General features: G+C 39.2%; 1 long non-coding RNA gene across 2 annotated transcripts in view; it reads right to left on the bottom strand.

Moving 5' to 3' along the window:
- LOC141579579 (uncharacterized) overlaps positions 1–12858 on the bottom strand; it is a 39355-nt gene extending 26497 nt beyond the window's left edge. The window contains exons 1-3 of one of the 2 annotated variants that reach the window (XR_012511201.1): positions 11231–12858; positions 7550–7735; positions 4845–5069 (exon numbers count right to left, since the gene is read on the bottom strand). This is a non-coding gene — a long non-coding RNA (uncharacterized LOC141579579). Of the gene's footprint in view, positions 1–4844; positions 5070–7549; positions 7919–11230 lie in introns of those variants that run through there. The other variant, XR_012511200.1, reaches the window with a different exon arrangement.
- Positions 12859–13499: the final 641 nt, after the last annotated feature.

Below are 13499 nucleotides of genomic sequence, written 5' to 3'. Positions count from 1 at the left end.
ACAACCACAAAAAGAAACTACACTCACCTAGCTATCAACACTGAAGTCACAACCTATCAATTTTATATGCTGTTTAACAACACAACTAAAAAACCTAACATAGGGAATTGATTCCACAGAAATAAAATTATTTCTACTCCTTCAAAACCTTTTTTTCTATCCTATTTTATTTTGTTTTGCATATTGAAAAGAAAATAAAAGACAAATCATTTTATTTCACGTATTTTGTTATAGCTACATAATTTAAATACTACAAAGATATTTAAATTGCAATAAAAAATTGTTCATATATTGTACAAAGATATATACACAATCAATGTGGATAAGGAAAGGAATGGACATTTACTAAAAATCCACAGCACATCCAGTTTTTTACAAGCATATCCTGGAATATAAGCTCTATGATCCAGGGGTCCCCCACCTGCATTCTCACTGCTGAGTCCCTTAGTAATCTTCTACCAAGGCACCAGCATAGAACCACGCGATCAGTATTTTAGGTATAAATGAGGAAATTAGCTCATTCAATTCTAAAACAAAAACCCTAAAATAAATACTGAACTTATTTACAGATAAAGAAAATTGGACACAAACAAGTACAGTTTCTTCCCCAAGTTCACAAAGCTAATAACTGGTAAAGGCAAGATTTGAACTCATCTGTCTGATTCTAAAAACTAAGGTGGAAATCCCTTTCGACTGGGGAGGGTCCAGCAGCACAGCCTATCACCCTATCTTTGTTCAGATCTAGCCTTAGACAGCCTGAGACAGCACCCCATTCCTATGGAACTTGAGGGCAAATGATAACAATAAGGATTTTATATCCAGTAGTTTCTTAGGTATCATTTATATAAACTGTCAGCAGGACAGCAGAAAAACTCTGGGAAATATGAGTGGGTGCAGGGCTTTTTGCTGATTAGAAACTCAGTCTTTCAGGACAGATTGACCTTCCCATGAGAGGCCACACGGACCTAAACTAAAGACAGCTGAGCAATGAAAATTAGCAAGACCCTGGAACTCAAGCAAGAAGGATCCCTGCCATCTCCCTCCCTGTTGCCTCTTCATCCACGTGGACACGAAGACAGAAGACCCGGGTTCTTGTCCAAGTTACACCATCATGGATTCTCACCCATAAAATGTTACGACTCTATGCTGTCCTAAGTCCTTTCCAACTCAAATATTTTGACACCAATATCTCAGCAGAATGTTTATGTCTCCACATCCTCTCTTCTATAAGGAGAATAGTTCTATGGCCACAAAGCAGAAATCCAATTAAAAACACCATGCACTAAGCAAGGTGAAAATCTGCGTAAGAGACTTTGCTCTCACGCTCAGTGAATGAAAACTCAGAAAAATTGGTCCTTCTCCCTCAGCAAGTGGGAGGTAGGCTGATTGTGTGTGTGGGTGGGTGTGCATGTGTGTGTGTAAATCAAATACAATGACGTCTGGGGTCTGTATATATTTTTTTTAAGTTACTGTCATTTCATGAGGATGAGACACCCTTTAAAGTAATTTGAATCTAGTGTTCTGAGAGAGTCTCAGGATCTTTTGGTGGAGGAGGGGAAAGGAAAGGAGGAAAGAAGTAAATGAAGCAAAGGAGTAAGAATACTGCAAGTGAAAGGCAAGACATTAATTTTGTTCCTACTTGCATCACAAACAAATTACGGACTGGCTTTGCCCTGATGTCCTGTCGAGCACTGAGTTGCAGATGAAGAGGTGACAGCCCATTTCTCACTGAGCTTGTGACTGTACGTGGCATCTTATAGAAACAAATCATTTATCCTGATCAAACACTCTAGCAGCAGGCCGTAATTCTCCTATTTTGAGAGATAAGAAAATAGGAGTTCAAAGAGGGTAGATAACTTGACAAAAGTCAGAGGACCAGTAAACAAGAGAGGATGAATTCAAACTCAGATCTGAATGCAGAGTCTGATCTTCCAACTCCCAGGACTGGAAAATCCTTAAAAAACAGACTCCCTAGCTCCCCTGCAGTGTTCCTGGCACCAAGCATTTCCTATGGCGATGGACTCCAGTTCTCACAGACACAGCGCTCTGTGCAGCCAATGACCTTGATCAGACCTTGATCATCTACCTGCCACGCCCACCAGGCTTCACCATACAGGTAGGAAAGCTGGCTTTCAAGTGCATACAAAGCCACCCTTGGTCTAACCTGGGCTCTTCTGGGGCTTCTCCAGCCTAAAGGCAGCCATGAAAGTGCTCACAGTTTGTACATGAGCCACACTACCTCTCTCCATCAGTCTCCACACCTATACTTCTTAGCTATGACCATTTTGATAATATTGGAAACAAATATTTAAAAACACAAAAGAAAGGATCCTGGAACAATTACTTAATACTTACAATTTTAAATGATTTGTTACAAAGTGAGTATTTACAAACCGAATCTGCCTTCCTAGGTGTCAGTTTAAACAGTTAAAAAATATAATAGCAAAAAATTCTCACTTACAAAATTAAGAAAAACATCAACAATAATCTGGAATAAACTCAAAATTAATGCCCATGTTGTACATGGAGAAAACTACAGGACTGTACTGAGGGGTAAATAAGAGGTGTGAATGTAGAGACATCAACATATTGCATGGAGGAAAACAGTTTTGTAAATATGGAAGTTCTCCTAAAAATAATTCAAAACTTAATAAAAATCCCATGAATACTCTTATCTGACTTTTTTTTAACATGAACAATATATTTTAGAATTCTTCAGGAATAATAAAGTCATAATAATAGCCAAGAAAGTTTGGGATGGAAGAAAAGAACAAAAAAATATCGCACTGTCAGATAATAATTAATTTTTACTATATGTAAGATATGGCGCTGGAGTAAGGAAGTATGATTGACAGAAATATAGCATGAGCTCAAAAAGAGACTCTAGTGTACATAAGTATTTTGTGCATGTGGGATTTCAAATCAAAGAGCAAATTGTGAATTCAATAATTGTCCTGGGACAATCAGAGAATCACCTGGAAAGAACAAATTCTATTCCTGTCATAATGACCACAAAAAAAATTACAGATAGTGGTTTAAATATTAAAATACTAATAACAGCAAATACAACTCTTTGCTCACATTAATTCAACTTCTCCTCACTATAACAAGTACTATTATCATCTCCATCTTAGACATTAAATAAACCTACATAAGAGATTTATACCATTATAAGAAAGTATTTCTAAGAATAATAACAAAGATAAAAGCCAAAAGGAAGACATTTACTATCTTAAGAATATTTTGAGCCACAACAAATATAAACCTACTGAACAAAATGAAACGAAAGAAATGACAAGGAAAAACTCTGTGATAGATGTTGATGAAGACAAGGGATTAATGTTCATAACATACAAAGAGCTGTCACAAATCAAAAAGAAGCTTCCTCACTTAAATTTGTGCAAAGGACAAAATGGATCATTCACTTTTCAAAAGTCAGATGGCTAATGAGTGAAAAATGCTCAATACCTCACTGGTCATCAAATGCAAACTAAAACAATGAAAAAGCACTTTTGCTCATCTTATTGGTAAATATTTTTAAAAGATATTGTAGCTAGTGTCCATCTGTGGGAGAAAAAACTGTGAGCGACCTTTTTGGAGGATGACATGTCAATGGATATGTAAACTCTGAAAACGTGTGTACACACTGATTCAACCCCACTTCTAGGAATCGTTTCGTTTAGAAAAAAAATCAGTTCAAATAGATGTAGTGGTTACACTGGTTGGAAGAAAAGCTGAAGTGAAATCATATCCAGCAATAGAGAATTGGTTACATAAGTAATTCTACATTTTTCATTCCACACTGGAGAAGGAATTTCTAGTCACTTGAAAGTAGCCTGTGATGAACATAAATGTCACATCCAGGGACTAAATTTCCAGAAGACTTAACTAAAGGCATGCTCATACAAGATCACAGGAATGTCTGTTAAAGAAAGATGCCAGTCAAACATCTTTTCTGACAGTGGAAAATGGAGAAAACTTAAGTGTCCACCATCAAGACAATGATGCGGTAAATCACGGCGAGTTGTGGGCACTGAGGGGGCCGGCGTTTCCCCGTGGCCCAGGGCCTTGTCCACAGCACTCTCCCACCAAAGGTGTCCTTGCACAAGAGACCAAATCTACTGCACATCAGGAGACCCCTCTACTCTATCTGAAAGGACCGGGTGAGTCTGGAGTGGAAGGACGTCTATGATATACCCCTGAGTGAATAAAGCGAGCTGCAGAAAATAGTATGGCCTTATTTTTCAAAAAAGCATATATACACACATATACATAGATTTCTCATATGTATGTATGTATCTATGTATGGGTATATATATATGTCATAGGCATAAAGGTCATGAAATATATACACCATATTGGCAACAGCTTTTACACTCAGGAAATAAGGGGAAGGGATTTAGGGGCCTTTCGGTACCACCACAGTTCTCTTTTCAGTATTTCAGTTAAGTACACTTGGAATTTAAAAGTTTATTTAAGTCCGAAGTAAAATGGACAATGCCTCCACAAGACATAATGCTATACTGGTCATTAAAAATCATGCCAGGGGAGATAGAATATTGCAGAAAAACATGTAATAATCCGAATGGAAAATGGAGGTCTCCACACAGTAAACAGGCACAGAGTGCTCACTGGTTTTTATGACAGAGCTGATACACACTGATGAAAAGAACAGAAAGTAGATGTTAAAGTGTTCATTATTATTTCTGAGTAGTGGGACCTGGATAGCCTCTTTTGTCCCTTTTTTCAGACTTATTATATTAAATATACATTATTTTTCATCTGTAAAAAGCATTTTTAGATGTATAGTAACACACATTGGAGAATAATACACGAGTACTTACAGAAACAAATAACTAGGAGACACCGCAGCAGCGCCACACAATGTAGAACGGGCGATCCTGATTAACACCGCGCAGTTACATAAGGACCCACAAAATGAGAGCACCTGCTGTAACAGGGCGCGGCCCCCTTCTATTTGTCACTTGTGTCTTCAGGGCTGAGGTAGTTCTGAGCATGGCCAGTGTCAGTGTTGGTGTCTGGATGGATGCCACTGGATGTGAGGGCACCTGCAAGCCGAGAGGAATAACAGAAATCATCCTCTGCCTTTTCTGCCTTGTTTCTGTGTTACTTTAAGACAGAGGCATAAATAAGATAAACTGTTTATCTTCCCTACTGAAATTTCTGTAATGAAACCGTTTTCAAAGTGTTCACAACTTATATTCTGCCTATAACAGACTTTTCATCAAAGCTTCATATTTATTAAATGTTAATTAACTCAGTTAATTAACTCCCTGTTGAAACCTTCTACTATAGAACATGAAATGCACTATGTGAAAGGACCACGCCTGCAGTGACTGGCTTGGCTGTCTTGACGGCAGTGCAGTCCGCCCCCAACATCCCGTGGCTCTGAGCTCCTGATGCTGCTAAGAGAGCACGCTGCCGCCTCAGATGGAGAGAAAGTGTGAAAGCATTTCCTGAAATCTACAGCACTGACAAAACATAACTGACAAATCCCAGGCTCCTTTGAAGCTGTCATTTTTGGTTTCTGGCCAACCCCCGTCAATGAGCAGAACCACCCCATTCCCGAGCAATGGCACTCACTTGGTAAGAAGTTCTGGAGAAATTTCCAGGTATAGAATGTAACCAACTATACGTAGAACTCTGACAAAAGAAACAATGCAATACCCTGATTTTGGAAGACACTCAAAATATTCTCCTAAGCCTTTGTAGCTGGAAAGGCTGGGCTTCTCCTGAGCCACTTATTTATTTCACAGCCAGTGAGCATCTCCCACAAACCCTGTTACCCTGTGTCTGCTGGGAGCATCAGGTACAATCATGCTGTCGATCTTATAAGTCACAGGGCAGAAGCGTGTGTCTCATGGCTGCAACCATCACACAGGCTCGCCTCCTAGCCTCACTGACTGAACTTGGCCCAATTTTCTAACCTGTTTATTTGGTATCTGTTCTTCTGTAAGCTGCCTGAAATGCTTTTTGGAACAAGTCAGAAGAATGAGTGGGTAGATAAATGGACAGATGAACAGGTGAGAGATGGGCAGACAGAGAGAGAGACTGCAAGAAAAGGGGAACAAAGAAAATTTCCTATGCAAAACCCTCTTCTAGTCAGGGAAGAAAACCACCACGGAGAAGAGTGAAGAGGCAGGTAGCTTAGGACTGTTTCCTGGATTCCATGAAAAGTCACACCAAGAGATGAGAGGGTAGAACTATAAATAATAAAAGAAATAAAGCACACATGCTTGAAAAATATATCTACAATATGTACTTTCTAAAGAATAGATTCAAATCAGCAGGGCCCAATACCACAATCCTTGGGTATTTACAGAAATGAGAATCCCATCTCCAAACCACAAGGCATCCCTTTGGAGCACTGAGAGTCTACACGGGGCGGTCATAAAGCCATCACCGCAAAATCTATGCTATCCTGCACTTACGAGGAACGAGCAGTTGTGCACGCGTGACAGTTACACCCCACAGCACCTCTACGGGGGAGGGAAGCCTAGCGAGCCCCATCTCTGCAGGACAGAAAACCAGTCCTGGAGAGCCTAAGCCGACCTACCAGTTCTCCATCTCACAGGACTGGTCACTCCAGAGCAGGACTCGATCTCAGACCCATGTTTGTAACCACAGTACTACCGTGCTTTATGTGCTTTTTGTGTGTATAATACATTTGTTTCTGGCATGAAAGGATATTTAATAAATTTTCGGTTGTCTTGTCTATCTCATTAGCTCACAATCAATCTTTATACTGTTGAATTGTACTCTTTTCCTCTGGAGAACGGAACGGAAAGAGCGGGGGTCAGAATGAGGTGGAGCTCCATTCTTTATCTGGTATCTCATCTCATCCAAGTCCCCAACCAGTGAGAAAGAGACAATGTTCTCTTCATCTTTTAAAGAAAGGGGTCCACTGATGATGACTTACTCAACCCAAAAACCAAGGCTGGGGGAAGGGCACATGTAGCAACCAGAGCAGTATCAGATTTAGGAAAGTGAAAAGAGCTCACGGGAGGGCTCAGGGGGTCAGCCTGATTTAATTTCAATCGATAAAAAATACCACACTGTAAAAATACTAGCATGCAATGGATTTGCTCTTTCTTGACATCTAGCAAGTTTCCACAGCCCACGTGTAACATTATCGTGAACCAGTGAAAGGAAGAGTCTACAGACAGGGAAAATCAATGTCACAGGCAGGTTGAAAACCAGGCTGGAGTTTAGGAAGAGAAAGGGCATAGTTAAGAATTGGGGAAAGGCTGGAGGAAAAAATCATCACAAGGACTCTCAAGCATCATCCTTCAATCATATATTCATTCATTCAAGAGAGAGTTACTGAGGTCCTATTTTGTGCAAGATTGTACACAAGGCAAAGCAAGAGCGCAGCGACCATGTTGGCAGCAAGGGGCGGGCCTAAAATACACTTCTGATCCCAGTAACTTGCACACTTGTCCTCAGTATAAAGGCAAAGAAAAAAAGTAAAATAATATTCTGTAAACTCAAAGCATTGCTGAAAAAATATTAAAGAAGGCCTAAATACCTGGACAGACACGCCACGTACATTCCTGTATCAGAAGACAGTGCTCTTGGAATGGCAGTGCTCCCCAGAGTGATCCGTATATTGTACGTGGTCTCGATCACAATCCCAGTGGGCTCCTCTGCAAAAACTGATTAGCTGCTGTTATAATTCATATGGGAATTCGAGGGTCTCAGTAACCAAAACGATCTTGAAAAAGAAGAACAACATGAGAGGACTTGTAATTCTCAATTTGAAACTTTACAACTGTATCTCTAGGTGAGATTAGAGGCCATTTTTAAGTTATTACTGTGTTTATCCTTATTTTCTAAATTCTCTAGAATGAATATAATTGTTATAATAAGGAAAATAAAAAGTAAGGTATCTTTTAAAACATGCACACCGATTCATTCATTGGAAAAAATGTATTTTAACTATAAAGTGGTAAACAAATATCTAGTGAAAAAGGACTACTTAAAAACAAGAGTGCATTTACATTTTTAAGAAATTGAAAACTGAAAAGCACAAACACATCAAGTTTCTAGGGAGACAAATACAACATATTAACACTTATTTTCAAAAATTCTAATTGAACAATGAAAATTCAAGAAAGGGAAAATCGCGATTGACAGCCAAATGCAAACACATGGAGAGCAAAGGCCTAGAAATCACAGTTCCTTTAACTCTGCTACTACCTCAGTAGGGGAGGAAATTCCTCACTTAGGAGACAGTGGAATCCCATGCATAAGACAGGATACACAGTACAAACTGCACTAGAATCTGGGGTGATTTTCTTAGAAGAATTCTAAAGTTAGAACATTGCTGAAAAACTATAAATACACTGACAGACAGATTAAAACACACAGTCATATATATTATATAGAAACATATGAAGTCTGCTCCCATGTTACATAGAAATACAAACATATTTGTTCATTTATGGGCACTGATTACTTTTTCCCAGGTAGAATATTTCAACTAAAACAAATAATCAATAATACACCCCTCTTGTCAAAACTAGTTGATAAGTTACTCTGCTATGTAATCATAATGTACCTAAGATAGATCTAAAATAAGTGAAAAAGATCTTTGTATGGTTTCTTGAACTCTTCTCAACATTCCAAACTTAATTTTAAAATAGATCTGAGCAGTATTTCTATATTAACTTTTCCCTCGTGAAATGACCAATAGAGTCTGTTGTCAAAATTCTGTCCTTACAATGATTCACGAGCACCGTATCCTCACAAAACTGCTGGACAGCAAGTCACTATCCAGACACTGTGACCAAACAAATGAAACACAAGGAAGACAGTGACCCTATTCTGGAGGGCTTACCGACTGTGTCAACACCGGGGTTTTTATTTGATTGGTTTGATTGGGTAGCAAAATAAAATCAATCAATTATTTTCTTCTCTGAGCATTCTGTAAGTCATGACTCTTTTCAGTGTCATGAGCAGGAAAGACTTAAGCATGACTTGATTAGGTCAAATAGCAACAATGATCACCGGAGATTGAGTAATAAAGAAGTTAACTGATAGCAATGCTTCTGCCTACATGAGACCTAAAATAAACCTACACTGATATCCGAAAGGAAAATGAGGAGATGAGGTTCCCAATGAGAAAACAAACAAACAAGAAACCAAAAAAGGAAAGACTTTTTCATTAACGATTCCAGGCAGTAGTGGAGCATGGTGGTGAGGAGCATAGATGCTGGGGACAATCATGAGGCTCTGAACTCCCACAGCACTGGGTAGCTTTGACACTCATAAGTCAGTGAAATTTTCTGCATCTCAGCCTCCTATCCATAGACTGGGGACAACAACAGCACCCGTCTTCTAGGACGGTCCTAAGAATTAAGATATTTTATATGTAAATTTTAAATCAAATACCTCAGATTTTAAATATTGCCCCAAAAGAACAAGGAAAAAAGAAAACAGAGATATATTTGAGTTCATCAAATTTAAAACTTCTCTTCAAAGGACACCATCCAGAAAGTGAAAAAGCAACACTCAGGAGAAAATATTTTCAAATAATTTATCTGATTAGGAATTTGTATCTCCAAATAAAACAGAGCTCCTCCAATTCAACAAAAAAGACAACTAAATTAAAAAATGAATAAAGGATCCGAAACGGTATTTTTCAAGGAAAATATACAAATGGCCAATAAGCACAATGAAACGATGTTCAAAATCATTAGCTGTAAGGGAAATCATGTCAAAACCACTAGGAGAAACCGCTTCACACTCACTACAAGGTTATATTTAAAAAAAGAATAACAAGAACTAATGAGGACACACAGGAATCAGAGATAGCAGCCCTTGCTGGTGAGATGTAACACAGTGTGGCTACTTTGGAAAACAGCCTGGCAGGACCTCAGAGAGTTGAACAGTTGGTTTCTGAATGACCCAGCAATTCTGCTCTGTGGGCACACACGTAAGAGAACTGAAAACAAATGTCCACATAAAAACTCCTACAGGAATGATCAAGGTGCCATTATTCATCACAGCCAAAAAGAAGAAACAACCAAAATGCCTATCACCTGATGAATGGGTAAACAGAGGGGCCCAGCCATACAGTGGAATATTATTCAGCAATAGCAAAGCATGGAGTACTGACCCAGGCAACAACGTGGACAAACATTGAAAACGTTACTCAGTGTGAAAGAAGTCAGTCACAATAGACGGTTCCATTTACATGAATTGACTCGATTTAAATGAAATGTCCAGCACAGGCAAATCCACAGAGAGAGAAGAGTGGCTCCCTGGGGGTGGGGGTGGATGGGGAAGATGGGAATGAGTGCTTATACATACAGGGTTTCCTGTTAGGAGGATGAAAATATTCTAAGATTGACTGGGATGCACATTTCTTGGCATAGAGTAAAAACCGGTGTAAATTTTAATGGGTGAATTGTATTAAAACTGTTAAGAACAAAAGCACCTCGGGCCAGTACCTTCCCATAGTAGATGCAAATTGCTAACTTTTATTACAGGAAGAAGAAACTGCCCTCAGCATGAAAGCAGGAGATCAGCAAATGTGAGTTAACCGAAATTGGACAAGAGCAGTTCACTTGAAACAGTTGCTGAGTGTATACGAAATATTCAGAATGAAGAAAATCAGTTTGACATCAAGATGAAGCATTCTGCTTCAAATGCAGATCAAGGATTCGGCAAGCCCACCTGCTAGAAATAACCAGAGAAGAAACCTGGTTCTTAAAACAAGCACCACATCCAACAAGGTAATGGTGGTGAGGAGAGCAGTCAGCCAAAAAACTGGAACAGTTTGCTACAAATAATTTCTCCACTGAAATTTCAAAAATAAAATGAAAGTGATGCAATGCTGCACTGCCCTCACGTGAATGGGCATCCTCCGGTGCTCGACAGTTCTGTAACCCCGAATGAGAGACTCAGGAGAATCAGCATGGCTCCTGGGAGTCCCCAGGTGACTGCCCACCAGCACGCTGACCACCATCACATCTGCCAGGGTTGAATTGCAGAGAAGAGACCAACTTCTAAAAGGCACAGGAAATGTTGGCAAGGGAAAAAATGGCTGCAGTCAGTCCTGGGACAGAGGCCCTGACAGCAGAGGCCAGAAGGCTGCAGGTGAAATGGAGTGTCCCTGGGGAAGGAAGGAACCAAAAGGGAGCAGATCTCATTTCTCTTCTCTCTCTCCCTTGGGTAGGAGAGATAAAGCCTGCATCATTCTCACCTGGAACTGTGGGTTATGGCTGGCAGTAGTCGTACCGACATGGGATGATTATTCAAGACTCTGTGGGAAAAGTCCAGAAGAAGAGAAGATGTAGGGAGCCAACTCCACGAGCCTCTCAAATGCTCCTATATTTACTGTGTATAACGAGTGGAAAAAGTCATTAACAGTTGTGTGATAGTAAGTAGGAACTTGAGGAAAAACAGGAGGAGACAGAGATTGTAGAATCCACAATGAGTACAAAGGCTTAGTGTATCTTTAGGGAAGTCATGGGGTGAGGGGAATAAGATACATTCTTTAGATATGTGAATTACAAAGCAGACCACGAGACCAGCCAGGTCCTTGTTTTGGGGATAATAGACTATTTAAAAGCACACAAGCCCAGCTTTTATAGCTGAGGGCCTGGGTCCTTGCTTTGAAATGAGCAGAGTGCTATCTAAAGCATCAACTATGCAAGCAAAGCATTGTCTCTGCTTTTTAAGGCAAGGAGACAAGAGTGAGGCTGCACATGCTCCTGCTTGCAAAGCAGTTACTAAGCACACATTTTTCTTCTGAACATTGACAGGCGGCTGGGATCTGTTACAATTTGTTAACCTAATCTTGGGCTCCCATATGTAACCATTATGGAACCATTATGGAGGACAACCTAGGATAACAAATCCTAGCTCTGGGTCTTTTCTTGTCAGCTTCAGACACTCTAGCAGGATCTAGACACATCCCTGAATAACGATCCCACAGAACCACCCAGACTCTTAACTCCTGGCGCTTGAAACTTAATTTTAGCGCTACACAACTTAACAAAGAAAAGTTTCAGAAATAGAAGATATTACATTCTTTTATATCTCATCCTATGAACTAATATTTCTGATTGCTCTAAGCTGCTTCTATTTGGCAAAGTACCTAATTCTGCAGGTGAATTCAGTACTTTACATTGGGCATAACTTGCCAGTTTGGGCTCGCTGAATTCTATTGGTCAAATACTGATAAACTTAATTGATTTCATTGTTCATCAGTTTCAGCTGGGAGGAGAGGGAGTGTCACTCTGTTCCTCAGCCCACCCTCAACTCTTTTCTCATCAGCAACTCAGGCCTCCTGAAATTAAAAGAAAGAATTTGTTTCCCTTCTACGTTTTCAACAAACCCAACAGGAAACATCAGCCTGGAGAAAAAATTCAACAAAAATGTTAAAACAAAAATCTATAAAACCTGAAGCAACTCCATCTCCGAATCATGATACACAATGGCATGAAAGTAAGTGTGTCAAGCACAAAACATGCGTGAGCCTGACCACCTGATTTCTATTCTTCAAAGGAAGGAAGGTTTTCATATTTTTTATTATCACTCTTTCTCATTGCTTCTGATTAAGCCAAAAATTAGTTTATGAAATAATTAAGCACTGCAATAACAGATTTTTGTTTTATCAATTATAGAAGGCATTCAGAGGGGATAGGAAAACCCACCTTTGTAAAAAATGTAAAATTTATTCCCCTGTTAAGAACACGTATACAAAATGCAACAGAGAATTCAAATTCTTGCGGAGAGGAGCAAAAGCCACAGAATCAAAGCAAAGTCATTACTATCAGTCAATTCAAAATTCACTAGACAAGCATGCTCAAAGCATTCAAAGAATTTTAAAGGCACACTGCAAACCATTCACTTAATGATCTGCAGGCTAGAGGAAGAATTTCCCTCTTTAACAGACAACAGTAATTAAAAGGGTGCCCCTCCAAACAAAGACGAAAGATCAATCAGGTTTTTAAGAGTTCTGATAAATCAGCATGTTCTAAAGAACAAAATTCAGAAATTTTAAACATTCATTCAAACCACAATGAAACAAGCACTTAAAAAAAAAGAAAAAAACCCCATAGAAACTAAGCACATTGATCATGCACTTGAATCAATGAGAAGGTCTTTTACCCTTCGAACAAAGAACAGGCTATAGTCTTTTACTTGAAAATTAACACTACTTTAAAGATAACTCCTAAAACGGATTTCATCATTCATGTTGCCTTGAAAACTCTGAGGCAGTTGTATCTTATCAGAAAAGCAATTCTGAGTCATAGTATGTTACAATTCGGCCCCAGTTTGTTTTAGAATAAAAGAAAAAAGAAAGCTAGTGTTCCTCAAATCCTGCACAAAGTGTGAAGGGCCACCCTGCCTCTTTCCCCTCCTGTTTTCAAACCTGATGCTCCCCAACCCTTCTGAAACAAGTGTGAGAACCTCATATTCCCACCAATATATCAAATGACTAAAGAATATTAATTTACTTGTGT

The sequence above is a fragment of the Camelus bactrianus genome, chromosome 2 (genome assembly GCF_048773025.1).
Source record: "Camelus bactrianus isolate YW-2024 breed Bactrian camel chromosome 2, ASM4877302v1, whole genome shotgun sequence".
Taxonomy (NCBI): Eukaryota; Metazoa; Chordata; class Mammalia; order Artiodactyla; family Camelidae; genus Camelus; species Camelus bactrianus.
The sequence above is the reverse complement of the archived record's forward strand: the minus strand, read 5'-3'. Positions and strand labels throughout refer to the sequence as shown.